We start from the raw sequence: 15,726 nt of genomic DNA, 5'->3' as shown, positions 1-15,726 counted from the left end.
GCACCAAATGTCAACATTGAATAGCTTTTCCTGAAGAAGTAAGACAACCTCTGTGTTCCCAAAGTGTTCCAAAATCACACTACCCCGAAAAGCATATCTGCTGGCAGTGAAAATATTTACAGTTTTACCAAGGGACAAATACTGGGCGCATTTGAGAGCAAAAAAAAAGTTCAGCAGCCTGGGCAAACAAGTGACCCGGAAATCGGGCTGATGAGATATGAGCAGTTTTCTGTTTTAGCAGAATTTCATCTACTGCATGAGGAACCAAAAATGGGCGATAAGCAACGATCGATGCACAAGCCGTTAAAGCAGAAGCAGCTGCTGAAATAGTTCGCAGACAAGGGGGGAGACCCCTAGAGACAGCATCAAGTTTCTGAGAATAATATGCAACAGGCCTGTTTCTACCATGTTTTTTTGCAGAAGAACAGCAGTCATATAACCAGCCTTCTCATTCATAGTCAAAAGAAAGGGTTTGTTAATGTCAGGAAGGCCCAAAGTTGGGGCTGATGTCAGTTCTCGGTTTAATTTCTGAAAATACGTCAGCAGTCTCTGTCCGTGTAACCTTATCGTTAGCAGAGAGATTTGGGCCGTGGGTCAAGTAGTCAGGGATCCACTGTCTACAATAACCTGTCATGCCTTTTTTTTTTTTTACTTTGGAGTTTAGGAGAATCGAGAATCGCCTGGATTCTGTCAATTCCCAAATATTTTCCTGCTTTAGAAATTTTGTGGCCTAGATATATAACTTCAATCAGGGTGAACTGTAGTTTTTTTTGTTTGACCTTGCGGCCCTGTTACTTGGAATTTTAGCAGAATCTTGAATTGGGAATGTCAACAACATACTGAATTAGTATTTGGAACTGTTTGGAATTCTCCTGCAGAGCAGCAGAGAATACCCTTGTGGTAGTCTAGACCAGGTGTATCGTTTTGTCTTAAACGTAAAAGCAAACCAGTACTGGGAATCAATATCAACCGGCATACTGAAAAAAAAAAAAAACATTAGCAAGATCGATCACAGTGAAATGTTTTGCATTGCCCGGGACTTGGGCCACACTAGTAGTTTAGGTTAGATAAAACTGGAGCACAGTGTTTACACCTGTGTTTTTTTTTTTTTTTTTCTACAGGCAGAATTGTATTGCACAGAGAGTTAGGCCAGGGAACCACAACACCACCTTTGAACAATGCATGAAAAACAGGGCCAATTCCTTCCTCAGCCTTTGGGCGGAGGAGTTGCAACAGGGAGTTTGGGGCAACAACTTTGCCCGTGTTCTTGTGGCGCCATTTGACAGGATCCTTAGAGCAACCTCTGAATTTCCAGAGTTCTTGCTCAGTTGTGGAGGCAGACTACTGTACCTCCAGAAGTTCTGGCAAAGTAAATTCCTGTATTTCCATTACAGGGGCCTGATTAGCAGGCCAAGATGGTAGGTCAGCAGCTCTTTTAGCTGTAGCATCCGCATGCGCGTTGCCCTGGGAAACAGGGTCTTATATTTTATTGTATCATGGCTAGCTTTGATGGTAGTTTTATTGCCTTGAGTAAGGCACCGGTGTACCAGTTGCTGTTAAAAACCCTCACCACGCCCAAGTGGCCCCCCATGAATGTACCACCCCGCAAGCAAAGGCAGAGTCACTATAGATGTTGACAGACTTCCCTTCTGCCAACTGGCAGGCTCTAGCCAGTGCTACTATCTCTGCCTGCTGGGCAGTTCCTGGAGCTAGAGCTGTTTCCATTACAGTGTGGGAAGTGAAAGGGGAGTGTTGAGTGACAATGGCAAATCCTGATTTCCTATTTTGATGTCGGGGTCAATAAATGATGAGCCGTCTACAAACAAAGTCATGTCTGGGGTACTGAGGGGGTTTGTAAACAGACCAGGTCTAGCACTTGAGTCTTCTTCAACTGTGGCTTTGCAGTTGTGTGGTTCTCCATCGAGGGGAGTGGTCATGAGAGTGGCTGGGTTGACAACCAGCGAGTGATCGTGATGTGTGTTTGGGTCAACAAAACTTTGTCGCCAGAAACTCTTTGGTGGGTTAGGGCAATTTTTTCTCTGGAGAGCATGGAGTCTACAGCGTGTGACACATGTAAGGAGAGCTCTGCTGTCCTGCTCGCATGCTTCTTTGGATGAGACCGTCTACACACTGAATGAGTGTGCTCCCATTGGATGGAGCGAAATCGGAGAGATTGTGTTGGACAATTCGGTTGAACACACTTGGTGAATCCACATATCCTTGTGGCAGCCTGGAGTACGTGTATTGCTGGCTTCTGTAGGTGAAGGCAAAAAGGGCGTGGCATTGTTCATGTTAGGGGATGGAGAAAAATGATGAGCACAAGTCTATGACAGTGTAATGGGTTGTTGAAGGTTGGATTTTGGTGAGTATTGTTGATGGGTCTGGTACTATAGGATAAAAGTCTATTTTCCGGTTCTGACCTTTAGGGGGTGCTCTTGCTTCTGGCAGGTTCCTGATGGGCCATGGATCCTCCTCCAAACAGCTGGCTGTCGCGTAGGTCATCACTCTGTAATGAACAGGCACTTTGCATGGAGGGGTGTTGAATTCTGGAAGGGCTGCTGGTGTCCCTCTGGTGGGGAGGACAGGAGGTGCTCAGCTGGCCTGATAAGTCCCTTCACGCTGAGTCATCCTTCCACCTGCAGGTCTCCTTCCATCTGTAATGGAAGTGTCAGATTGATTTACTTGACTTACCATCATTTGGACCTCCTCAATGTCAGGGTACATTCCTCCAGCAGGGGAAGCTCCAGAATAAGGTGGTGGTTTCTCAGTGAGGGCAGGGCAGCTTGGTTCTGCCTCACTGGGAGGCTCCTCCTTCCCAGGCCAGCAGGGGAAGCTCCAGAATAAGGTGGTGGTTTCTCAGTGAGGGCAGGGCAGCTTGGTTCTGCATCACTGGAAAGCTCCTCCTTCCCAGGCACCCCTATCTGCTTCTTCCTGGTAGCTTCAGTCCCTCTGCCAAGCCTGTCCTGATGCCTCTGCGACTCAATTCTCCATTGATTAAAATGTTGTTGGTACATATATTTATCTAATTTTTCTTCCCCCAGCCTGGGCTCTTTTCTCTCTCAATCAACACAGCCTCAACACTCTCCAAGCAATCAGGTTTAAATGTTCCAGTCTTATCTGGCCACACTTAATATTAATTAATTATTATTATTATTATTATTATTATTATTATTATTATTATTTTATGTTTGAACATAAGGTCCAGGGGAGTCACAATCTTATCTAATGTTTCTGAGCAGTCCGTCAAAATCACAAGATCAACCTTTCTTCGTTGCATTTGCTTTTCCCCAATACTGAATAAAAAGAACCTCTTTTTTTTAAATAAATAAAAATAAAAATAAAGATAAGAAATAAAAATGAAAATAAACCTTTGGCAATGGAACTATGGAACTGTATGTGTTCCTCTTACACCAATTGCTTATTATTATATATTTTTATTATTTATGAGAACAATCATTTCCCCCTTGGAAATCCACAATATTTTTTATTATTATTTATTATATATTATATATCCTCTAAAAGGAGTCTTTTGCCTTTAAATTAAGTCCCTGTTCCACATAGAATTCCACGTTTCTCGAGTCAGTATGGACAAGTCTGTCCGCCCGCCCGCATGCGTGCACTGCACCAACCGTCAGTATGCCCGATACAACTTCTCACGGGTTTTGGTTAGCTATAAGGCTCATTTCTTATCATTGTACTTCATTCATGCTTTTCAACATCACACTTTTAAAAAAGCCACAACTCACCCGCAGGTATCCGTCACTTTACAGGCACTTCCAAAGCTGATGGGCCACGGGTAACGCCCTCACAGTCTTTTATAAAAAAGGTGACAGTTTACCTGTATCTGAGTTGTGCGCACTGGTCCTATTCAGGGAGAAACATCAGCCGTCAGCAGTCCCGCTTCAGAAGATTGGATCCCGGGTTTCGGCACCAAATGTTGAGGAAATCTTTTTTTGTCGCTTTTCCTCCTCGTCCCTTTTACGTGGGTGAAGTTGTTTTGGCAGCAATGATGTTGAAGAAATATTCAGAGTCAGTAGGTGCTCATTACAAATCTTTAGTTTAAAATAAAACAGATTAATTTGGGGAGTCTGTGTGCTCCAGAGAACTTCCAGAGATCAGAGAAATCCAAAGTAACAGTAGGAAGTATCCTAGTCTTTATACATTATAGCTAACCAATCAATTGTCATATAACATCACATTGTCTCTCTTGACCCGCCTTAATATTTTCTGTCACTCCATGAAAGCTGAGCTGTCTTAACCTTTCGCCTGTATAATGATGCAGGCAAATTGGGCTGGTGATCACTAACTCAAAACATTTATCTGCAAAGACCCACATTGCTTGAACTGCATCACTCAGTCAAAACAGGCCATATCTGATGCCATGGTTTTTAAACACCTGATTAAGTGTTCTCTGCACTTTCATTAAACAAACTATACTTTGCAGCTCAATGTGTTTTAACAGACATACAGTTCTAATTGCTCATGATGACTGACTTATTCATTTTAACATAATTAATAATGATTCTTCAAGCATTATGGCTTATTGTAGTACTAAACAGCATTTGAAATATAGTATATAGATATATAGTAACATTTAGGAAAGGGTATTTTTGCACATGATTCTGAAAGTATTCTGAAACTTCATCATTCCTGGTTTTCAATAAGGGCATTTTGATCAAACTTCATCATTCCTGGATTTCAATAAGGGCATTGTGATCAAACTTCAACAGGACATTTGCGTTTACATGGCCTGTACTCTGACTTTAGGGGTAACTTGAAGTAGAGTAGCCCCAGTCATGAGCCCCGCATCATATTTGGGCATGGCCCACAATTGAGAGGGGATTGCACTCAGTTTTGGGTCTGACACATGCAAATACATGTGAGTGTCACAAGGCAATGCATGAATGCTGTCAGAGAATCTGGAAACTGGTGTGCATTAACACACAGAGAGGGAGAATATTTTGTGAGTTCTCCTCTCTTCCCAGTCTGTAGTCCAAACGTAATGTAACCCAGGGTTCTGTGTCCTCCCATTTTTTTGTTTGAGGCTTTACACAGAGACGCGTGGGGTACGCTTCCCAAAATGGCTGTTGTGCTCAATTGTACAGACAATGCAAAAATCTTATCCTACCAAAAACAATTTGGTACACAATTTTGTTTCACCATACCATTTCTCCTAATTTCAAAAACTCTACTCCTTCCCTTCATGCAGTTTTCTTTTAATTCTCACTGGCTTTTCACCAGTGCCTCATTTCGTCCTGTGTCTGAGCAAGGTACTCAAACCCCTTTTTCTTCTGTTCAATACATCTTTTACATCAATCTTCTACACATTCTCAAACCCTCTGCTACATCCTAGTTCCTCAATCACTGGCATATTTACCTTAGCTGTGCCTGGGCATCTGTCCAGATCCCACGCATAGAAGTACATTTCAGAGTTTTCTACACTGTTAATTCTACCAATTGTTAAACCGTCATTTGTGCATTCTACAACCAATCCTAATATCTCTGCCAAGCAGGTTTACCAGACATACAGGAGAGAATATAAATGCATGTTTTAAAATGATAGTAGAACCCGCATTGTTATCCTGAACCAATAAAGGAATTATAAACTCTTCTGTTGTATTACCTCCTCTGGCATCTTGACTGACCATAGTTTTTCCACAAGGTGGAGGCTTTGATCCCCACAATTTAGCTGTTATTACAGAATGACCAGCCCCCATATTTACAATAACTAATGCTCGCCTATTTACTTTTAACAACCCGATTGGTAATGAATTTGCAGGCGTTCGATATAGAAAACCCGCGGACTCACCACCCCATGCATGCGCCCTGCACACCTTCATTGTCCTTGCAATTCAGTTTGGCTGCCAGGATTTCGGGAAAGCACCAGCGCCCTGTGGCATCTGAGTCCAGCCATTCCATCCGGGGCAGCCACCAGGGTTTTGGATCGTGACATTACCCTGGGGAGCCGTTTCCCAAAGTCCAGTATCCTTTTGCTGAAGCCAGCTCTTTCCGCAAACCGTCCATGAAGCAGTTAGTCAGCTGGGTTCCGTAGGGGGTGAGACTGGCATGTTATCTCCAGGTTTCTCCATTCCGCTGTGTGCATCGTATTTTTGTGTAAGTCTCTCAAGAACATCATTAACAGTTTCACCAAACCTTCTCCACCCACCTGACTCGGATCTGCAGGTCCTCACACACGGCCTGCAACTCTGACAGCTTCCAGAGACGAGTTGCAGGACCATCAGACCCTGGTCTTCCTGACCCACTCTGGGGTTTGGGCATTCTGTGCGGTTCACCCGTGGTGGAAATTACGTTTCCCGTGGAATCTGGGCTTGCTGAGGCTGTTGCCTGACTCCGCTATCCGCAGCCCCACTGCTGGAAAGTGGGGGTCTCACAGCACTGGACTCTGCTCCTCGGTGGGTGGGTGCAGGGGCAGCTGTGCCGGGTGTTGCTGATAGTGGTCTGGCGGATACGCAGGGTAATCTAGGTCCAGGTCAATTTTGTATATGTCGGTGAGTTATGCTAATTTGGATCAAAAGAGCAGTTGAAATGCACAACAGGAGGTAACACTGAATAAAAAAATTGAAAAAATTACAAAGAAAGTAATAAAACATTTTTTTTTAATTATTCTTTTTTTTCACTGCAGCTGTATCTCCTTCCCTCTTAGCCTGCTTTTCCTGTCTTAACATTGTTTCTTTTTTTTTTCTTCACAAATCCAAACATATTTCCTTATACATTTATTTTTACAGTATAAAATGATAATACACTGGTGTGTGGTTGCCGACTCATACTGTCATGCATTATTTTCATAGAACCCGCAAATTCTGGCTCTTGCCTCTTTGAACTCTTTGAGCTCATGGTTATTACCTCACCCCACTACCTTATTATTAATAATTTTCCTTTTTACTTATTTTAATGCGCAAGTTTTTAGTTTTTTTTAACTTAATTAACTTCATTACTTTTTTATTTGTTTATTTTTTTAAGGTGCACCTGATCTAATCAGAGTCTAAAAGACAATTTGTCTCCAATGTCGACACTTTCACACATGCGCACACACACACAGACCCGCTACACAACGCCTCTATCACACTGGCCTGTTTTCAGCTTGCACTCTCATGGACAACAAAACATACCATATTACACAACAAGGTCATTTACTTTAGAGCTCAGTTCTTTTTTATACGTATTTACTCATAAAGACCAATCAATTCTAATAGTTAACTATTAACTTTTACTTCTATCAGCGCTTGGGACCCAGTCCCAGAGTATTAGTGAGAGCATACCGGCTCTAGAGAGCATACCGGCTCTTGTGTTTGAATCACCCCCTGAGTGATGGGCCCGTCAGCCCCAAGTCAAACCAGGTACCTTTTAGTGATTTACTATGGCCTCACCTGAGTGTTCTTTTGTTTTTTAGGATCACGTATTGGTTACCCCACACATAAACGTCTCAGAACTGGACCTGGTAGCATCATTCTTCCCCATAGGCGATTGCTTAGAAACCCTTCGTGGAGTGGGTTTTTCGGTTCAAGGGACTATAACCCCTGGCAGTGTACACTGTCTGTCCATGTCACAGACTCTGAGACTGTTCTGTATAGGGAAGAACCACATTAGCGATCCCATCCTCATGGGCAAACTGTGCGGGGAAAAATTCCCTTTTTAACATGCACAAATAAGATATCACAGATGAGCATCGTCTGATGAAACAGGTCCAGTAAAAACACAATAGCTATTCTTCTATTTAACTTTAATATTTATTTGCAAAGAAATGACAAAGTGAGAAAGCTTACCGGCTTTCTGATTTGAATCAGACATAGTAAGACTCTTATACACACTTTTCCTGAAGGGGGGGCTTTACCAAAACAAAAAGACATGAAGCTGGCCACGAACATTTATCAGTATTTTGTCTTCTGAATACCCCTTGTTGACCTTGCTGAATGTGCTAGCTACCCCCTTCCAGGAGAAGCAGAGACATTAAGGTCAAAGGCTGTCTGTCTGCTGGGAGAGAGACAGAGAAAGACTCATAGTAAGCACTTAATTCAGAAAGTGGTCTCATAGTAATAAGGATTATCACTAAAAGGTTATTTGTAATCATGTGATTGTCTTTGTTAACACACATTGTCAATTCAGAATCAATTAAGAAAATTACCCTTACACCATAGAATTATATGATGTATTGCATTTGAACTTAATATTTCCAACAGTTGATGGTTGGGTGCATATGCAAGATTGCAAACCCTGCACTTTTGTGGAGAACCAACTTGAATTTGGCCTTTCTATAGTGCTAATGCAGCAAGTCAAAAAGGGCTGTGACAATGACATGGTCAGCAGTTTGCATTCATTTGCGTCGTCTAGGCTGTTCCATCAACAAAGAAGAATGTGGAGGACCTACAGGAAAAGCAACCAGACTCGGCTAGGCTTTTCTGGTAAATGGTTAGCATTTATCTAGCGCCTTTATCCAAAGCGCTGTACAATTGATGCTTCTCATACACACACTCACACACCAACGGCGATTGGCTGCCATGCAAGGCGCTGACCAGCTCATCAGGAGCATTTGGGTGTCTTTCTCAGAGACACTTTGACACAGCCCGGGCGGGGGAACGAACTGACAACCCTCCGACTGCCAGACGACTGCTCTTACTGCCTGAGCCATCTCACCCCTTTTCTCATTTGTTTACACACAGTGGGCCTCATTTATCAATATTTTTGCAAATCTGTGTCTAAATTGTGTTATGGGAACCAAACTAACAAATTCCACCAGATTTATCAAATGCGTAGGCCCAGCTTTTTTTCATATCCACAAATGTATGCTGATGAATCAGTCGGAAACAAAAACTGATGTGCAGGATTAGCATAAATTGATGCCTCTAAAATACCTGAAGGAGTAAGGAATTAAATTTCTGGCAATTTAAAGAGATGGCCGAGAAAAGATTAAAGACGCTTTCAAAATTCAAAATGACTGTCTTTCAAAATTCGGTGTAAACATACTAACATGTAAACATAATTTGTTTGTAATTGGCTTACTTCACTGCGTATATGCCACATGGGACAGGAATAAAAAGGAATGGAGCCGGTGTAAAATGTTCTGCGGTGTCCTAGGTGCTGTAGACACACCGGAGCCGTGCTGCGTGCGGAGTAAAATGGGGCTAAGCAGTGGAATGTCAGGGCCGGGGAAGACTAAAGCTTTTGTTACCTCTGTGCTTTCCGTAGTCTGTTTCCTGCTCCATTCACTCATTTGTTTGTTTCACCTGTGCTCCATTTGTTGTCTCTGCCTCCCACTCCTTATATGTACTTCCTTCCTGTCTCTTGTCATTTATTCAACCTGTTCCTTATCTGTTCCCCAGTTCACACACCTGATTCTTATTTCTACTTGTTCGACCAGTATATGTGCAACAGATGTTTTGTTTGCTCAAAGCTAGTTTGCCATCCCCCGTATTCTGAGTCTGTCCCTGTATTTTCCTGTCCCGGTTCTAGCCTCCTGTACCCCGTGCCTTCACCCCTGTAATTCCGTCTGGTCTGCTCTGATTTTGGATTTTTGATCTCTGCCTGGCTTGGACTTTGTGTTTATTTTTATTTTTTTGTGCTTTCGTCTGCGTGGACTGCCTTCCTGTTCTTGAACTCTGCCTGTTATCCGACCACTCTTCTGTGTGCCCTTTATGAACCCGTTTGCCCGGATTTTTGACCATTACCTGTTTCTGCATTGTGTTTTGTGTTGGCTGGTCTCCCGTTGTACAAGATGTGGCTTTAGACGATCTCACACTCCCACACTTAGTGGAAATGTCTGTTTCTCCATCAGTCAGGAATGACATTGAATCCGCGATTTGTACAGACGTCTTTTTCTGCGATCACCCCAATGAACTGGGCACAGGCAGTTTCATGGCTGTAACGGGTTTACATTTAACCCGTTCCTTTTCATAAGGATGTTCTGGGACTTGAGTTTAGTAAACGGTAGCTCTTCTTTGGCTATATTCTAAGCAGTGTTAAATTGTATTCTCATTTCTGACTCCTCACTGCTTCGGTTTTCCGCTGCCTGGCGCTGAAACGCTGTGGGGAGGGGGGCTCCTCTGCCCGCCACGCACCTGTCACGCCCAGGACGTGTTTCTTGGAGACATTGTGCTTTTTTAACGTTTCAATTCGGAACGTTGATGCTCCGACAGCAAAAGCACTGTTCCCAGCCATGATTTGGCTGCACTCTTTGCAATAAATGCAATGCATAATGTTGGCCGTTTTATCATATCTGAGCCACGGAAATTGGACAGGCCATTCTTTGCGAAAGGCAGTATATTTTGGCCTTTTTGTATGTGGTCTGCTCTGGCTCTGGCTCGGAGTCAGATGAAGATGTTAGGTCAGGATTAGGCATCTTCCCGGGGACAGGGGATACAGGTGGTGGAGCGGTTACCTCCGACGATGATGTTGGGTCTGGGCTGGGCCTTTGAGGGCCGGGGACAGGTGTAACGGGCACCGCAGTCACACAGAGACAGACCTGCTAAATGTCAGGCAGACAGATTTTTGGTCGCATGTCGCACTCTGGAGGACTGTCTAAGCTATGACAGGTACGCCTTATTTATAGCAAACTTTATTTACGCGTTTTATGGAATTCATATTAAATTCCAATTAAGCATGAATTTATCAGGATTACCCAAATGAATCATCACCCATTTTAATGTTGAATCCAATTGTGTTTTTTAAATGATAAATAATTTGAATATTCAATTGGCTTATTAAAATAATTTTGCCACTGCAAATTAAAATAAAATATGAATGAATGGATGGAACAATAAAACCACAAAACTGTGAAAGCTTTGATCCATCCCTCATTATTTGTGTCAATGCATTTCCGAATGATTCACAGTCAAGTTTGTTTGGCTCATGTTTGATAAATGAGGCAACAGAAATGTACAAGACATCCAGTTATTTCACCCATTTTGATAAATTAACAATTGTAAATGCCATTTCAAAGAATGTATTCTTCTCCATAATCTCCACATTTTTACAGTACATAATCCAGAATATCACAGTTCACCCTAATCAAGCCCTTCTCCATTTATAAAGCATTAAAAGCTTGAATGAGAGATTTAAGGATTTCAAAGTTTTAAATATTTTAAAGAGACAGAATTTTTTGTTGCGAGAGTTTCCAGTTAAATATTTTTCACCTGCAGTTGGAGTCATTTAAAATGAGTGCAAAACTATGGCATTCCACAGGGAGTTATTCTCAGTTTCATTGGATATGCTGTAGATGGCGCTAGTCTACCACAATCAGTCACTGAATACTCCAAGGTCTGTGACACCTTGAAGGCAGTGGCTTTTAGAACTCGAGAACTAACAGCGGCAGATTGGCAAACTTGCAAGCTCAGTCATGAAGATACAGATAGAAAAACTTCAATCAGTGGACCTCAATCAATATATTAGTATTGAAGTATATTTCGTGTGGAAGATGTTATTTTGTGTTTGTATTGTGATTATTGTATTTATTTTTTATAATCTTCTCGACCTGTTGCAGTCTGAGGAAAGCACAAGAAGAGGTAGGGGGAGGGTGACGGATGGGGCAAAGTGCCATCCAGAAAAGAGTATTCACCCAGACCACGGCATAACGTTCTAGTTTTATTAATGCAGGTATTCAATGGCTGTGTGTGTATGAGTGTGTGTGTGTGTGTGTGTGTGTGTGTTTGGTTCGGGGGGGTATGTGAGTGTGTGTCTTGTGGGTGGGGGGGTCGATAAGTGAGTGTGTGTTTGTGGGGTGTGTGTGTGGTGGCAGTGGGGTGGTGTGTGTGTATGTGTGTTTGTGTGTGTGGTGGCACAGTATGTGTTTATGCGTTGTGGCACCCCTGCTCCTGAATGTTGTGCCACGTGGGTGGAGAACCCTGGAGGGGCCCGTGCCGGTCAACCGCGCAGACGTCACGCCTTGGGAGAGGTGTGCGAAGGGGTATATCTGCCTAGAGATGTGATGGGGAGATCAGCACCTTGGAGAGAGATCCCTCTACCTGCGGTCCAGGACCCCGGCCAGCGCACGTGAGGGAGCAGAGTGGAAAATCACTGACTCAGCTGCAGCCTCTTTTCCTAATGAGCAGGGAATGGGATTTAAGGCGCGGTCGAGGCTGCAGCCAGGCTCAGTTGGTGCCATTCCTGAGCGTGTGAGAGTGTGGAAGGCAGGGAGAGGAAGGACCTGCAACGCCCAGCCATACTGAACCTGAGGAAGACCCCACCTTCACGGAGGGCAACACCGAAGACCTGAAAACGGATGCCGGTCACGTGAGCCAGATAAATGACCTCCCTATTCACCCCGTCTTTGTGTTTCCCGCCAGCCCTGACGCGGCCGAAGAGGGGAGGAGGGAGGAAGCCCTGGAAAATACCCCGGTCTGGGAAGAATCTTCGTTTATTTTTTGCCTAAACGGCCCCTTTGATTTCTCCAGTTTTCCCCTACCCTTGCCCTGAGGGGGGGCGCTATCACCGATACCCCGGAAAAAAAAAAACACAGAAAAAATTAAAAAGTATTTTTTCTGACATCTGCTATCTCCTGTGTTGGTTCCTAGCTGTGCCCACTCTCTGCACCTCAGGATTCACCCCGAGGCGCCACAGCATGTTGGGGGGGGTCGGGGGGTATGTGAGTGTTTGTGTGTTTGTGTATATCTGTGGAGGGGGGTGTGTGTGTGTGTGTGTGTGTGTGTGTGTGTGTGTGTGTGTGTGTGTGTGTGTGTGTGTGTGTGTGTGTGTGTGTGTGTGTGTGTGTGTGTGTGTGTGTGTGTGTGTGTGTGTGTGTGTGTGTGGGTGGGTGTGGGTGTGGGTGTGTGTGTGGTACTGTGCAAAAGTCTTAGGCACCTGTATAACATTCTGTTCAGTAAGATTCTTTCAAAAATAATTAAATGAAAGGTCCTAAATAAACGCACTATACATTTTACATTACATTTTTGTAATTTGCCAGAATAGTTAAAAACTTGTGACCACCCTTCGGCGTTAAAACTGCATCACTTCTCTGAGCTCAACGCTGTCCTGCAGTTCTATAAGACAATCAGCAGGGAGGTTGTTCCAAGCATGTTGGAGAACTTGCCACAGTTCTTCTGCAGAATTTGGTTGGCTCCTTGCTCCTGATCTGACAGCCTTGATCAAGTTTTTAGGTAAAAAGTAGTCAATTACTGAGTGTAATTTGTTACTTTTAAAGATTATATAGTGAAATGTCTTTAAAATGATTTATTTTGGAAAATTAATATTTGGATGTGTTCTTTAAACGAACACACACAGAAAATAAGCATATATGTAATAAAGTGTAGGGTGCCTAAGACTTCTGCAGTGTGTGTGTAGGGGGGTCTGTGTATGTTAGTTCATGTTGTGGTGCCTCGGGGTGGATCCTGAGGTGTAGTGGGTGATGTATAAATGCATAGTGTGGTGCCTTGGGGTGGATCCTGAGGTGTAGTGGGTGGGCCCAGCTGCAAACCAGACACAGGAGTCAGCAATTATCCGAAAAAATTAATCTTTTTATCTTTTTCGGGGTATTGGTGATAGCGCCCCCCTCAGGGCAAGGGTAGGGAAAGACGGGAGAAATAAAAGGGGCCGTTCAGGCAAAATCAACTCAAGTTCTTCCCGGACCGGGGTATGCTCCAGAACCTCCTTCCTTCTTGCCTCTTGGGCCATGTCAGGGCTGGGGGAAGCACAGAGGTACAGGTTAAGTACGATTGGGGTTTTATTAGGCTCACGTGTCCTACGTCAGACTCTGGGTCTTTAGGTTTGCCATCGGGGAAGGTGGGGTCTCCTTCAGGGCCGGTTTGTGGGGTCGGTACGGCAGGGCGTAGACGTTCCGTCCTCTGTCCGGTTCGGAGCTGGCTCTTCCTCTCTCTTGTCTCTCCCTCTTTTAGGATAGGCGCCGACTGACTCTGTTTGTAGCCTCGATCTCTTCCCCTGCTCAGTAGAGAAAAGGGCTGCAGCTGGGTTAGTGTTCTTCCACCAGGTTCACTCACGTGCACTGTCCGGGGTCCTGGACTGCAGGTTGAGGGATCGCTCTCCAGGGTGCTGATCTCCCCATCACCTCTCTGGGAAAATAGTCCTCTGTGTACCTCTCCTAATGCGTAACGTTTGTGTGGCTGCGTTGTGCGGGTCCTTCTGGGGTTCTCCACCCACGTTCGGTGAACCGAACTGCGGGCGGCGGAGAGAAAATGGAAAAGGTCCTGTCTCCCCAGTGATATGGCTTCCTTCCATGCCCTCTTATCATCTTTCCATTCCTCTGTCTCTCTAGCTAAATCTTCCTTCTTTCACTCGAAAATTAACGCGGCCGCCTCTAATCCCCGCAAACTGTTTTCAACTTTCTCCTCTCTTCTGGCCCCCCCTCCCCCCCCACCCCCCTCATCACTCACACCTGATGACTTTGTCTCCTTCTTTGAAAAGAAGGTCGATGCTATTCGCAATTCCTTCTCCCAACCCTCCACCCCTGCTGACCCTCCTACCCTCCCCAACTCCCTAACCTCCTTTTCTCCCCTCTCTGACGCCGACACGCTGAAACTCCTTACTTCCCACCGCCCAACCACCTGTCCTCTTGACCCCATCCCCTCTCCCCTCCTACAATCTATATCTGAGGACATTCTCCCTTTTCTCTCCTCTCTAATCAACACCTCCCTCTCTTCCGGCACCATGCCCTCTTCCCTGAAGAGGGCCAGAGTCACTCCCCTCCTCAAAAAACCTACTCTCGATCCCTCTGCCCTGAACAACTACCGGCCTGTCTCTCTTCTTCCCTTTCTTGCTAAAACCCTGGAACGGGCGGTCTGCTCCCAACTGTCCACTTATCTTCTCCACAACAATCTCCATGACCCCAACCAGTCTGGCTTCAAGAGTGGCCACTCCACTGAAACCGCCCTGCTCGCGGTCACTGAGGCACTCCACTCTGCTAAAGCAAAATCCCTCTCCTCTGTCCTCATCTTCCTCGACCTGTCGGCCGCCTTCGATACAGTCAACCATGAGATTCTGCTCTCATCGCTGTCTGGGATGGGTGTCACAGGTTCTGCACTCGCTTGGTTTTCCTCCTACCTCTCTGGTCGCTCCTACCAGGTGACTTGGAGGGGCGCACTCTCCGACCCTCAACCCCTACGAACTGGAGTCCCGCAGGGCTCGGTTCTTGGGCCTCTCCTCTTCTCGCTATACACCATGTCTCTTGGTTCTGTTATCTCTTCCCACGGCTTCTCTTATCACTCCTACGCTGATGACACCCAACTCTTCATTTCCTTCCCCCCTGACACCCAAATCACCACACAGATCTCTGCCTGCTTGGCTGATATCTCTGCATGGATGACTTCCCATCACCTGAAGCTCAACCTTGCCAAAACTGAGCTTCTCTACATCCCTGCTAAGTCCTCTCCGTCAATCGACCTCTCACTGACTGTGGAGGACTTTGTAGTTTCCTCCTCCCGTACGGCAAAGAATCTTGGGGTGACTCTTGATAACTGCCTCTCCCTGGCTCCACAAGTATCCTCCACTGCCAGAACCTGCAGGTTCTTTCTGTTTAATATACGCCGCATCCGTCATCTCCTGACGGAGAAAGCCACCCAGCTCCTAGTCCAGGCGCTCGTCATTTCCCGCCTGGATTACTGCAACTCCCTCCTAGCCGGTCTCCCAGCGTGCGCCATCAAGCCCCTCCAGCTGGTCCAGAATGCTGCAGCCCGCTTGATCACCAGTCAGCCGAGGTCGGCTCATGTCACCCCGCTTCTCATTGGCCTCCACTGGCTTCCTATTGCCGCACGCATCCGATTCAAG

General features: G+C 45.1%; 2 protein-coding genes across 2 annotated transcripts in view; both read left to right on the top strand.

The window, feature by feature from the left end:
- Positions 1–15,726, top strand: part of LOC133118954 (NACHT, LRR and PYD domains-containing protein 12-like) — a 687,468-nt gene that overhangs the window by 48,325 nt on the left and 623,417 nt on the right. The gene's annotated exons all lie outside the window — the stretch shown is intronic.
- LOC133119287 (NACHT, LRR and PYD domains-containing protein 12-like) overlaps positions 1–15,726 on the top strand; it is a 64,323-nt gene that overhangs the window by 47,483 nt on the left and 1,114 nt on the right. The gene's annotated exons all lie outside the window — the stretch shown is intronic.

The sequence above is a fragment of the Conger conger genome, chromosome 19, assembly GCF_963514075.1.
Source record: "Conger conger chromosome 19, fConCon1.1, whole genome shotgun sequence".
Classification (NCBI taxonomy): domain Eukaryota; kingdom Metazoa; phylum Chordata; class Actinopteri; order Anguilliformes; family Congridae; genus Conger; species Conger conger.
This window is presented reverse-complemented; position numbering and strand designations above follow the sequence as displayed.